The sequence below is a fragment of the Leiobunum rupestre genome, chromosome 10 (genome assembly GCF_980474605.1).
Source record: "Leiobunum rupestre chromosome 10, qqLeiRupe1.1.hap1, whole genome shotgun sequence".
Lineage (NCBI taxonomy): Eukaryota > Metazoa > Arthropoda > Arachnida > Opiliones > Sclerosomatidae > Leiobunum > Leiobunum rupestre.
In genome coordinates, this window is record NC_143393.1 from 9,987,012 (window position 1) to 10,002,007 (window position 14,996).

The window sequence follows — 14,996 nt, forward strand, 5'->3', positions numbered from 1 at the left end:
TTGAAAAAGTCAGGAGTTACAAGGAGTTAAGAAGTTGAAAAAGTCAGGAAGTATCAGGAAGGTAGATTTTTTAAATAGTTATAAAAATATCAGGGAGTTAGATTTTTGAAAACTTGAGGGAATTAATGGGGAGTAAAACTATTGAAAACTTGAGGGAATTAATATGGAGTTAGATTATTGAAAACTTGAGGGAATTAATAGGGAGTTAGATTATTGAAAACTTGAGGGAATTAATAGGGAGTTAGATTATTGAAAACTTCAGTGAATTAATAGGGAGTTAGATTATTGAAAACTTGAGGGAATTAATAGGGAGTTAGATTATTGAAAACTTGAGGGAATTAATAGGGAGTTAGATTATTTAAAACTTCAGTGAATTAATAGGGAGTTAGATTATTGAAAACTTGAGGAAATTAATGGGTAGTTAGATTATTGAAAACATGAGGAAATTAATGGGTAGTTAGATTATTTAAAACTTCAGTGAATTAATAAGGAGTTAGATTATTGAAAACTTCAGTGAATTAATGGGTAGTTAGATTATTGAAAACTTGAGGGAATTAATTGGGAGGTAGATTAGTATTGGGGATTAATGTCATCGAAATATTTCAAGACTATATTTTTGAAAGGCCATAGGAAATTTAAAGGAGTTAGATTATTGAAGAAGTCAGAGAAAAAATAAGGGAGTTAGATTATTGAAAAAGTCAGAGAAAATAAGGGATTTATATTGTTGTAAAAGTTAGGGAAATAGTAGCCCGGGGTTAGATAGTTAGGAAAGGCGAACAACCAAAACGGATTTAAATTATTTTGAAAAAAATCAGGGAAATAATAGAGATTTAGAATATTAAAGAAATCAGGGAAATATTAGAGATTTAGAATGTTAAAGAAGTCAGGGAAATATAAGAGATTTAGAATGTTAAAGGAGTCAGGGAAATATTAGGGGTTAGATATAACAGTAAAGGAAATAAATGAGATTTAGTTTGTTGAAAAAGTCAGGGAAATATTAGGGATTTAGTTTGTTGAAAAAGTCAGGGAAATATTAGGGATTTAGTTTGTTGAAAAAGTCAGGGAAATATTAGGGATTTATATTGTAAATAATTAAGGGAAATTTAGGGATTTAGAATGTTACAAAAGTAAGGGAAATTTTAGCGATTTTAAATGTTAGTAAATTCGGGGATATATTATTGATTTAGCATGTTAAAATTTTCAGGGAAATATTAGGGATTTAGAATGTTAGAAAAGTCAGGGAAATATTATTGATTTAGAATATTAGAAAGGTTCAGGAAATATTAGGGGGTTAGATAGAAAAGTCAAGGAAACAAAAGGGATTTAGATGGTTGAAAAAGTCAGTGAAATATTAGGGATTTAGAATGTTAGAAAAGCTCGGGAAATATTAGGGGGTTAGATAGTTAGAAAAGTAAAGGGAACAAAATTAATTTAGATTATTGAAAAGTCATGGAAAATATCCAACAGCCATAGGAGGGAATGGATAATACTGAAACCCTTTGGGAAATACAAAAATACTGCCGGTTGCATTCCATTTAAATTATATACTAAAGAAAAATCTCGTGTTTTAATGATAAAATGAGTAAATAAAGGAATTTTGATATAACTTCATTCGCTAATGGGTTCCGGAATAAAGTATATACTGGTAGGATTACTGTTTCTGTAATGGTATTAGTATTTACAATATACAATTTGGTCAAGATGACCATATCACGGAAAGGCAGGGCTTCTCGGGAAACGCGCATTATCAAGATGACATCATACAACAATTAGTTGTATAAATAACGTGGTAAATAACGCCACTCTAAGTTAATTTTGCGCGCCTCAATCGCCAAGAATAGTAACGGAGTCTGAGAACAAATCACATACAAAAGGATCATTTCAAATATATCTTACATACACCGAATGATGGGATTTTCCACTTACAATCATAAATAAGGTTTACAGGGTATTTTTTGGAGAAGAAATTCTCTCTCTCTATATATATATATATCCCGATATATTTGAGGGAGGGTCAAAATAAGTCAGGAGGGGTTTGATATCTTGCTAAAATGGCCCTCTATCGGGGTGTAAACGAGAACCCCCGAATTAAGGGTCATGATGGATAAGCCTAAAATACCACCCGCCGAACAATTTGCGCGGCTTTTTTAGCACCCTCTTCCGGGACTCTCGTGATGGGTCTGTTTCGGGGATCGGGCCCGCTACGGATCTCGGGTTGCCGGGATCGTCAGAGGCTGAGTCGGGAGCGAGGTCCCCCGCGGGCGGCCGCGATCTCGGAGGCGACGGAGCGGAAGAAGCGACGCTGCCCTGCCTGATGAGTCCCGAGTTCGGCGGAACGGAAAACATTTTCAGCCGGTGAAACAAAGCGTTTGTTTCATCGCCTTTCGCTGTCTTTCGAAGATAGTTGGCCGCGTTGTTTTGGGGTGTGGGATAACTCCCTAATCATAACCTTCGATTCTTTGTTGCTAAACTACTTTTTGACGAGCTCTTCCCTTTTGACGAGTTTTAGCACCAGCCATAATTTTCTTACGCGCCAATCTGATGGCTATGTTACGAGCGATTTTTCTCGGGAATATTTTGTGAACGCGCTCTATTTGGTATAAAACAATTATTACTTCTCATAGATTGTATTTTTATTTTTGGGGATATATTTTCAAATGTTTGGCTACTTTATCGACCAAGAATCTAAGGGACCTTACTTTCAAAAGCACGTGTTAATTTAGGGAATCGTGAACCCAATCGATGTCGCTGCCGTCGATTCCTAACCACCTCACTTATGTTAGTAACCGTCAATTAGTTAACGCGTTTATTGGGACATAATTTCTCAATAATGTCATAATAGGTAATCAAGGACCTGATTAAACCGGTTTCCTTTGAAATGCTACGGCGCATTAACCGAAAAATGGAACTCTAGCTGAGTTCCACTGAACATTGATTGTGACGTTGGAATGGTAACCAATAGGTAATAGTTAGTGTAGGGAGCTGTTGGCTCGCGTGACATGAAGGGCTGGCCACCACCCTCCTTTACGAATTGTAACCCGGCCACCTGTTTAAAGGCATTATAAGTCGCTAGATGACTTGGGCCTAAGGGGGCACCAAGGGTATTAGCTAAGCTTATTATATTTTTTTTAGGTTCGTGGTTTGATTCCACCTCAAGGATGAGTTATTTTCATTCTCTATTCCAATTTAGACCCAGCCTACAGAGAACAGTAAACCCTTTTAGATTCTTGGTCCGAAACTGTTTTCATTTCTTTATTAAATCTTTTAGAAAAAAACAAAACAATCTAAAAACGTTTATGGTAAAAAAAAGACCTACAATTTAAAGGAAAAAAAAAGTAATATTTAACATAAGACTATCTTGAGAATCTTCCGTAGAAAATAATCTAAATATGTAAGACATAAACTTAGATAAAAGTTTCAAAAAGCCTTAACAATATTAAAAAAAAAACTTATTGTATTACCATTTTGTCATATAATTTTATTTCATTACTGTTACAGTCATATAGTCTTTCAGCAAAACAATGAAAGTAAAATACTTTAGTGCACGTTATTAATATAAAAAGTATTGATATAGGTTTTTAGCCTTACTGTTTTTCGGAGAAGACACCGTCTGTCTTTTCTGTCATATTAACTTCCACCCCTCCCCGTCCGAAATTGCCCCCTACTTCGGCCTCTCAAATAGAGCCGAAAATAACTAGGTATATTTATAGTATATATGATTTCAACTTTGTTATTTAATTCTGCCCTCTGGGGGCGAAATAAGAAACGCGTGAGAGTCCATCGTTCCGTTTTCAAAAAGAAAAAGTATCAATTGCAGCCGGAGCTAAGGCTATTAAATAACAAAAAATATTTAATGAAAAGGCCTTCACATTGGAATATTTTTTTCCGAATATTTTATTTTAATATCAGTCCTAATATATTGGTATTAAAATAATTAAACATAAAATAATCGTATAGTCATGTGAAATTTAATGAAAAAAACTTCACATTAGAATATTTATTTTCCTAATATTTTATTTTAAAATCAGAAAGTATTAAATTTAATTTAATTAAAATAACTTCCGAATATTTCCGAATATTTTATTTTAATGTCAATAAACCTGTATGAAGGTAATTAAAAATAATATACTCTCATAATTAAGTTATATATTTTTAAATTAACCGTATCTTCGTTTAAAATACTCTTAAATTTGTTTAAAATCGTGTCAGACTCGATTAGTTCGTTGAACGGAAATCAGGGGGCGCTGATTCGGTAGGAAATGAACGTATACGCTGTTAACACGTACGGAACATCCCCGAAAAAATAACATTCCGCGTTTCCCTTCGAATTATAAAATACGAGTTATACGATCAGCCTTAGCAATAGGCGGCGCTACACACGTACATCGAGATACATCGCGTGCTTATCGTTAAGAAATGATTTATAGTCGAATCATGTCCCAATTGACAACGTAGTTAGAGACGGGATGACGGTAAAGTCACCACTCTATACCTACCAGCGACTTTTACGAGAACGAGAAAGAAAAACGTGAAGACGTTTTTAGGCATTTTGTTTTCATCCCTTTTTTATTTGGGGTCATATTTTTATGATATAACTAAAAGCTTTCTCGACCAGTCCCGGTGTGTATATATCAGCCAGAAGTGGACACGGAGAGAAGGCCGTGGGAGGGGGGGTAACAGTGACCAGTGGAAATGGGGGGGGGGGGTTCTTATTAGAAAGAACCCCGGAGTTTGTCGTCGGTAAAAGCGAGGCTATGTGTTTCTCACGCCCCTTTAGTCCACTGTGAAAGTCCACGTGGTAGCTGGAATCTCGCGCTCGTTGCTATGGAGACCACGTCCACAGCAAAACATTGGAGTGTCTCCGAGCTCGACACCGCTCGCAACGCGTATAAAATGCACGGTACCTCTACCTGGAATTGTGTGTATCAAAAGCCAGAATTCAAAGAGTGGAAATAGCGTGTGGAGGGGGAGGAAATAGCTTGGAGAACTGGGGACAGGAGGGAGATGCAATTTTTTGTTTGTTATAACTCCGCCTCCTTTTCGCTAAGTATTAAGATATATTTTTACCTCTACGCAGTTTTCACCTTGACTGTATTGTATCGTACAGTGGCTTTCTTGTACGCGCAATGCGAATAAAGAGAAAAATATAGAACACTAAAATTTGATACTTTATTCTTTTAAGTTTCGTAATTGTATTATATGGTTCAGATATCGCAGAATGTGGCTACATCTACCGGTTACCAATTTCAAATAGTATTTTATATATGGAAATTGCGGTAAATAATATTGTGGTAGATAATTTCAGTTCTACTCGCGACCGAAAACTATCGCTACGCCCTCTTTGATTCGCCATTGAAACTTAAATACAGGGTGTTTCAAAAGGTTATGCAAAAATTTTAAGGAGTTGTAGGGGGTGAGTTGAGAAGTATGCCTGTTTTTTCCCATTTTCCTACGATGAGTTAAAAGAGCGCCAGAGAGCATCAAAGTGTGACCTACTAGCCCCTGGAAGTAGTCTGCAACAAGCGCAAAACCAAGCAGCAGGGACTTTAAATACTGTTTAAGTTTACTTTTTACGCTGGTTACCTCGATTTGTTTACAAAGTACTTTTTTACCTATCACACGAACCCAAACCTTAATGTTCGCGTTTCCCTGCTGCTTAGTTGTGCGCTTGTTGCAGCCTACTTCCAGGGGCTAGTAGGCTACACTTTGAAGCTCTCTGGCGCTCTTTTAACTCATCGTAGGAAAATGGGGAAAAAAATAGGCATACAAGTTACTCAATTCACCCCCTATAACTCCTTAAAATTTTGCATAACCTTTTGAAACACCCTGTAGCTACGGGGTACCTTGGTAGCGGTATTTTCGCCTTGGCATATTGAAAACCTTAGTAGGATCTGTGCTGAACTAAACTTTGATAGTGCATTAACTGTGAAAATGAGTTCGCAGAAAATTTCGACCAATCAAACCTATTGTTATTATGTGAAAGCGTGCACCGCGTTACAGATCGAAATATATCCACCTAACGATATAAAATGTAAACATTACTCTGTGTAGGTAGGGTATTTACTTATTTACAAACCATATTTTAAAGATATTTTTAATATTAAAAGGTCAATTCGAAACCGAACACTATCGCAACGCCCTCTTTGGTTCGCCATTGAAACTAGATAGGTAGCGGCTAAAGTAGATGCTATTAGTTTTTCTTCATCATTATTCGTAATTTTAACTTTATAAATAATGATACTTGCATTTTAATATAATTAAGCTAGTACTGTTACCCAAGCTCTAGCCAGTTTTAATAATAATAATCAGCTAAGCTAATACCCAAGGCACCACCTTAAGTACAAGTCATCTAGTGACTTTTAAAGTCATTAATTCAGGTGGCTGGGTTACAATGCGTAGGAGGGTGGTGGCAAGCCCTTTATACCACGTGAGCCAACAACTCCCTACACTCACTATTACCGTTAAACTCAATGGATGCATAGAACTACGGAATTGTGAATACTTAGTTTATTTCTGAATCTAAGTAAATTTTTAAATTTTTAATTATTATTATTAACTTATTCGTAAACCGTCTTTTTCCAACTTAATAGTTATAGAAATCACTGTATAATATATTTACCCCCAAACTAATATTCTTCCGAAAAGTATTTTTTTAAATAATTGGAAGCTTGCAAAGGTACATATGAATTATGAAAATAGGGAGACGGAGACGGTTATACTTTTGATATAAGCTATTGTTTGATCGATATTAATACGTTATGGTTCTTGCCGTAGTATTATTGACTCAAATTCAGTTTGTATTAATATCCAATTAGCTTTTGGGTAAGGGTATCGAGCACCGAAACGTCGGAGTCCTTGTTAAAAAATCATCGTAATAGAAACTCTGGTAGCTTGCTTCTCCCTGTACACCAATGTAAGGCGTGTCGAGCACTTTTACAGGCGTTTTGGCCTATTTTTCTTAAATACAGAAAATTACGTTTAAACGATTTAAACCAAAAGAAAAATTATTCTAGGTAAATTTTCCTTTCAATCTGTATATATTTATCCATAGCTTAAGTGGTGCCTGTTAGCTAATTTAGTCATAACGTCCCGTAAAAGATGTTAAATTTCCTGACGACGTAATTCCAGCCCCGACAGCTACCCCTACGGACTTATTAGCATACACGTGAACGTACGTATTAACACGGGGTAATTATCCCTTTATATCGCGTCACATTCGACACTAGGTGGCGGTAAAAAGCGCGTCTCCCCCTCGCTTCATCACCTTATCCCCCGGCGCTATTGAAAAAGATAGCACCGGCAAAAACTACCCTCAGATTAATGTTTTTGATCTTTAACCTTGGGATCCTCTTTCATTTTGGAGCGGGAGGATGGAACACCCCTCGCGCCACCCTCGCACTACCGTCGCCCGAGTCTCTCTTTCATTTCTGCCCGAAAATTTTTCAATAAAGGGGTGGCAGGCGAACCAGCGTTGGAAATAAGTCTCGTTTTGGATCCCGGGCACATCCTATCTCTTTGGCCTTTGCCTTAGCTTAAAAACAATGTTGCCCGTTCATTGCGGTTTGTGATCGAACAGCGTGAAAGAATCTATCAGTTCGGGATCAAAACCCGAGCCCGAGTACGACTAAAAATTTCTCTCCGTTGGCGGGGGGAGGGGGTATCCAATAGCGGGTGAATATCGGGAGTTTCTGGCTGCCGTGGTAGCCCCTAAATGCGTGGTTCAGTGAAGATAAGAAACCCCGCCACCCGGACCCCTCCGAAACGCGACTAAAACGAACTAACGTGGGCAAACGCGAAACAAACTGTACCCCAATTTCGAGTCTGACCGCGATATACGCTAAGCCTCGGTGTTGGGCCAACTAAGCCTCGGTTCTGGGTGGAAAGCAAAAAGAAAAGCGAGCAGGCGAAAGAGGTGAAAATGATCGCTCTTTATTCGATTTTTGGCTAATAAATGACTAGCCCGCCGCCTCCGTTCCAGTCCTGGCTTCTTAATCACGGTTAAAGATTCGTCCTCCACCGGCGTCTCAGACCCTGCCCGAGTTTTGGGGTGATACCTCGTCTCTCTAGAGGGTGAAGATTCTTTTGTGCTTTTCGGGGTGGGCTCCCTCTTTTTCCGTATCACGGGCTCCCGCTCGAGGATAAAAGCGCGCCATAGATCAAGTCTTTTCGTTCGATATACAACGGCACCGTCCATTCTCCGCGATCTTTTGAATATTACTGATAGATGAAAAACACGGTTCTCCTTATTCTCGTGGCATTTGCCGTTATTATTACTCTGTTCTCGGATGAAGGGGCTATTGTATCACGGGATAGGTGTACGAGACGAGATTGGCCAAAGATGAATCGCTGCCGTCGGCCCATCTCGCAATGGCTGGAATGTTCCGTTCGGGTGGGGCGGCCTCCCTTTTCGCCTCGATAGAGCGCCTATACGATCGAAACCGTTTGAAGAAGAAGCCTTTCCCGCATTGTTTCAGTTCTTGACTGTTGACTGCGGGGATGCTTTTAAACGCGTTGTTACGACCAGATTAATGTTGTACCATAAATCGTTTCTCGTTTTAGTTTAAATCGATTCAATTATTTGTTGGATTTTTACACGAGCATACCTTTTTTGTCCATCTCAGATAACTTTGAGGCATTGTAACACTTCTGTTTGGTTTTATGACCCAGGCATCGAACCAAATATATGAATCTAAATAAGTAGTAAATTACTAATGTTGAGGCATTGTTAGTCATAAATTGAAGAAATATCTGGTTTTATGACCAAGGCGTCGAACCAAAAATATATAAATCTAAATAAGTAGTAAATTACTAAATAATTAGTAATTTTCTTAGTCCAGTTAACGAGTGACATATCACCAGCCTTTCATTTTAGCCTGTGAAATGCCTAGCCACAGTGTTCGCGCGTCGGTTATTCTACTGTTCTATAAAAATGTTGACAAAAATACTCTATCGTCAAATAATTTTAATTACAAAACCCGCTTTGCGGCAAATCAAAATGTATATATTCCTTCTGCGAATTTATCTCTAGTACGTAGAAGTATTATATTCCAAGGGCCAAAATTATTTAATGAGTTAGATACAGAGGTAAAATCAACGTTGTCGATAAATTCTTTTAAAGCTAAATTGAAGTCTTTCATAAAATCTAACTTGAAATTCGGAGCGTGACGTCCCAAATATAAATATAATAAATAAATGTATTAAACAAAAAGGAAAAATGTTAAATAATTATCTATGTAAATTATCCCCCTAAATACAAGCACTGCTTAACTAGGGGGAATGTTTTGTCCGTTAAAAGAACCCACTGAGGTTTAAGTGGATAAATGAAAAAAAAAACATTTTTGGACAAATAAAATAATTAATAATAATAATAATAATAATAATAATAATAATAATAATAATAATAATAATAATAATAATAATAATAATAATAATAATGGCTTCGTAGAAATAGGCCTAAAATTTTCAGAATATACGCATTGACAGGCACCCTAAGATATGGAATCGAATACATTTACTTCTTGGTGATAACAAACTGTTTTACTTTTTGTAATCAAATTGGTTACATAACCAGAATAATAGTCGTAAAATATAATACCAGGAGATCATTTATCAAGCAAAAATATACCCTCCCGCAGTCGGTGCTAAATATCGGGTTTTTAAACGCGTTTCTTTCGGACTCGGAAAGAAGTGAAATATCACGTTTTTATTTCCAAGATGTCTTTAAATGCTCTTTTGTTACTCAACCATTTTTCTCCTTTGTGTGACATTCATACGAAACTGCGAGTCGAGGCCTCAGACGGAGAAGCCATCAAAAATGTGATATACGATCCTTCGTTGGTTTTTAATAGGAAAACTTTTGGCGGGTCCCCGTTCGAGCCTCGACTCCGGGACCTTGTCCGACTCTCCGCGGGTCACTCGAAAGAGAAAGTAGAGTATAGAAATTTCGAGAGGCTGGGGTGGTATTCGGCGGGGGGTCACTAGTGGTCAGAAGATTAATAAGAATCCGTCCCATGATTGATGCGTTATTGATGGAGCCAGGGGGAGCCACGTTCGTTTATACCTTTCTTATATAACGTTACGTTCACCCCTCGAAAGAAGAAAGTCGTTATTGTTACGGTAAAGCTATAGATACGCCATCTATGGTGCCAAATTCGTACTTTTGATTAAACTATATTCCCGCGGGCTGGAACTACGGGACTTCATAGTTTTTCTTCGAAAGAAAATAACTTTTAAACCTTTTCTCAAATTTAGGCCTTTGTTCAAATAATATCAAACTAATATCTCTTAGATTACTTTCGAGTGGGGCTATTTTTCGAAGACTTCTCTAACTTATTTTTGTTTCGCGGGGTTCTAACGCGGGTTTGAAATTCGGGAACTGGAAGAGATAAATAATAGGGTGACCGGTAGACGGTCAGGACCCCCGCATTGGACATATTTTTCTACCGCTCTTTGGCCAATATTATCTTAAAGTATCGAACAAAAAATTGGGGTGGCTCCGCTACCGATCAGATCGAAACCTTTTTAAGGTTAAAAATTGCGTTTATTCTGTCAATAGCGTTTTTCATTTCGGGGGAGACTAGAAGGCGCGGAGCTTGGGGCGAAATTTGGGGCTCTTCTGTATTTCTCGAAACAAATGCGAAACCTTTCGGACACCAGCTGTACATTTTGGATTGGGAAAATGACTATGCGGGTATAGAACTTTGACCGTCTGAAGTATACGTTTTAAAATACCCCCATTCTATATAGGTTTGTTCTAACAAATATATTACTAATGTCTACACCACTCTAAATGCCTATTCAAGTAAACGCAAGAGGAGGCTTCTAGATTTTTCTTATTAGTCTAGCTTTTTTCGACTAACATTTTTTAAATCAATAGTAACTGTTTCAGAGGATGAAAATAAAAACAAATAATATTAATTAGATTGTGAATAAACCAAAATTAATAATGATACATAATAAACGGTTTAAATTATCTGTATTATTTATTTAAAAATTGCAATATTTCAAAGGAAATTGGTAACATTGGATTTTCTATATAAACAAGGATGAGAACATGTTTCATAGTTTCAATAGTTTTATGTGATTAATCATAGTTTTCTATTAAACTCTTCCTAGATCAAGACAAACACCTTTCCCCAAACAGTGGGGAAATATTGAGGTGTTACTGGACCTGATTAGCATTTACGATTCCTAAATTCCAGGCTCCCAGAAGCAGGATTACAAGAGAGTAAAATTTCACAAATAAATACCACATTTCAATCGTGAAAATTTAAAAAAAAATAGTTAAAAACTAGGACAGTTATCGGGGTACACACATTTAGGGAAAAAATCGCAAGACTCTCCAGTTCGGTCAATTAGATTTTGAATTTAAACCGTTTACAAAGTCACATTATTAGATCAAATGAAATTTTAAGTAAGAATCCTCGAGTTTTTTTACAATAGTTTGACTGATTTACCGACTTTTTCTAAGAAATTTTAACATTCCTTTCGTGTACTTTCATTTTAAATTTTCTTAATTGTAGATTTAAAATGAAAACCATTTTTTCTAAAATTAGGAGTTTTCAAACTCTCAGGTATCGTAGAATTATTAATTTTTGATATTTTCGCCGTACAATCCTCATTTCAAAACAATCAATTGTTGCATTTTGAATTCCAAATTAACAACAAACTTTAAAAACTTAAATTTGGTCGTATTAACTGCTTTGATTATCCGGATAAAACGACCCAAACCGAGCGTAAAGAAAGGATGGAAAATAGAGTAGAAGAAAGTTTCGGATTAAAATCGGACACCGTCGGCGAAGAAGGTTGTAATTTGGGTATCTCTCGAGTTGACAGTTTTCTTTCCCCGCCGAAAAAAAAAGTAGGGCCACTTATTTCCGCCAGATGGCTGCGCGCTCTTTTCGCTTTAAATAAGAGAGCATGCAAATTGTTGCCCAAAACCGAGAATACGTATAAAAAGTTGACACCCACTTTCGGAACCTTTTCCCGGAGTTTTTGGGATATATTTGAGTCGCCACGTAAGGAGGGGGAGAGTCGTCGAAGGTTATCATTAAAAATGAGCGCTGTTCCTCGGCCCAGCCTGCACCCCCCTGCGCGCTGTCTAAAAGGGGCCGATTTCTTTGTTGAAATTTAGCAGACGAGCTCCGGATGGGCGAGTTCGCTCTCTTCAATCACTTCATTTTCACCACGTGTTTTCGAGTTGTTTCGGATAATTCTGTTTTAGCTAGCTATTTAGATATGCAAATTAAATGTCTGTTTCGAAGTATATTTAAAGGGACGCAGAATCGTTTAAATTTTGGAAGTAATGCTAGAAAAATGCGTAAGATCCGTTATCGCGAGGAGGAACTATTTCAAATTCATACCAATTTTATTCAAATGATTCTGTGGTCCTTTAAATATTTTTTTCATTCTTTCGAACTAACTCGATTTTTAACTTAATTTTTAAGTATTTTTCAAATGATTCTGTGGTCCTTTAATTATTATTTCATTCTTTCAAACTAACTCGATTTTTCACTTAATTTTTAAGGAATTTTAGAAACAAACTATGATTTTTAACTTTACTTAATTTAAAAAAAATATTTCATATCTTAATTTCAAATAATATTCGATAAGGAATTTTAGAAACTAACTAATTAATATGTTAAAATGATCTCGGCTATTAGTTCATTTACTTAAAAAGTTAGATTTTGGCTGCATTCAAGTAAACTTCAAACGGATACACCTTGAAATAATCGTGTAGTCCGGTTTCACACTGTACAATTTTTCACGTTCTACAATTCTATTGTTTTACAAAAAGTAATTAAGAGGAAAATCATGAAATAAATTTTCCTAATTTTACCGAAATTTTTTGTTTCGATGGAAAATTTGAGTAAAGAATAATTTTTTTTTCGGTAAACGGTTTTTTCTACGTTGAGTCCTACCATATGCAACATAATAACTCCATAGGTGGTTCCTTTTAACGTTACTTTTCGTATTTAATAACTCATAAGTATGCCAAAAAAGCATTTTCTTTAATGAAACCTTGTTCACAGGATATGCTGTAAATTACGTCACTTTAAACTCCGTGACGAAAAACGGGTCATCAATTTTTGAAGGGAAACCATTTTTGGCTTTGAAATTCTATATATTTTGTTCCCATGGCAACCTTTTCAATTGCGCATGAATAGCACGAATCACTTGTAAATGTTTTTTCTACGTCACTAGCTATAGGCTTCGAGCTTAGAAAAGATAGCGCCATCTACTTTAATACCTGTCAACTAAATGTGTGAAGAAATAGCAGACTTTCTGTAACTGAAACATTCAGCTTGAATATCAGGATAATATTGAATGAGCAGGCAGCTTTCACACATTCGATTTAAAAATCAGTCGGTAGGCGGCGATACTTCTGACCAAAGTTTAAACTACGCACGAAACTTATAATTATTGAAGATAGATAGCAAGAGGCATACTTACATTATGTTACATATGGTCCTACCGAACGCGACCAACGAGGAAAAATCTAAATTAAATATTAAAAGGTATTTTTTTCTAAGCTTTTTAACGCGTATTCCAAAAAAGAACGCGAATAAAACTAATCCAGAAGCAAGCTTGTAAAATCACGGCATCATGGTCGTGTAACGATCTTTTAAATAGCGTGAATATAATTAAGCTTAAATCCTTTATTTTTTTGAACCCATCGAACTGCGGCGGCATTCCCAATTTAAATCCTATTCCGATCTGCTTTTTTAGCGTCGAAGAATTTCCATTCGGTCGGGAGAGCCCTAACCTTTGCTTTTCTAAGCGCCATTGGAATCCAGGGCCGGAATAGAAGGGGCCTTAGCTTCCCTTTTAATTCCCTATATCCAATGATCCTGGGGTAGAACGGAGCCCCCTTTTCCTCATCTTTCAAACGGGGGTCGCCAGATCGTTAAGATTTTTGTTGATAGTCGTAGCCACCGTCGGATATATAGGATGAAAGAGGTCTATCTATTATCCCAAGTACTCCAGATTCTCAGTCAGTGAATTAAGCACCCATCTCCCGGTTATAAAGTCGACTAGAGAAAGAGAGCTGTCTTTTTTTTTCGCTATCCGTGGAGGCTATATCGCCTACCGCCCTCTCTCGGTGGGAATTCAAACCACTCATTACCGAATCAATTTTCCTTGGTTAAACTCGCTCTCTATACAGCCTTTAATTACCTCGGGACCCCCTCCCCCAACCCCCCCCCCCGGTCCGTTTTTGGTGCGGATAGCTTTTCGTTACCGTCTAGTTTTTTGCCCCAGTTCTACCCCCCTTCTTTTCATACTTTATTCTCTTACTAGTTTTTGAAGGGGATAGACGCTTGTAACCCCATCTAGATTTAAACACCGGAACTAGGGGAGCTTGGGCTGGAAATGAATTTTGCGCGAAAAAAAGTGTGGAGGGTAAAAACTAAAGGCTTATTAGGCGGCTTTTTGTTATACTCTCTCGCTCCGTTCATATCTCGACCAAATTGATACGCTTCTGTCTCCCTCTGCCGGGATTTACGTCTGTTGTCTTTATTGTGATTAGTCTACTGTAAAATGAATATTTCGTGCAGCCAGCAGAGATTGCGCGATATATTTTTTCTTTTTTTTTCAAGGTTTGTTTTTCAGAAACTATTTTACGTTTGGATTTTCAAAACAACCAATATAGTAATAGATTACATTTTTTTTGAGTCAAAATTAGTAGGTAATTCAGAATCCAGCCAGTGTAATTTTAGTATTATGCTCCTAAACAATCATCAAATGTACATCAACGTGGTAATCTCGACATTACCCGTTCTATAGTTACCCTGGACTCGGCAAACGGTATTTTTAAGGTATGCCTCACTTGAAGTACGAAAATTAAATTATTACAACTGTTTTTCAGAAACTATTTTACGTTTGAATTCCCAAAACAACCAATATTGTATTAGATAGCATATAAAACGAACTATAACTCCTGTAGAAGCATTTCTCGCGCAACACCCCGGTGTCCATGGATAAGTTAATTCACAGGC

General features: G+C 36.8%; 1 protein-coding gene across 1 annotated transcript in view; it reads left to right on the forward strand.

Moving 5' to 3' along the window:
• Positions 1 to 14,996, forward strand: part of onecut (homeobox protein onecut) — a 116,313-nt gene that overhangs the window by 74,886 nt on the left and 26,431 nt on the right. The window lies entirely within an intron of this gene.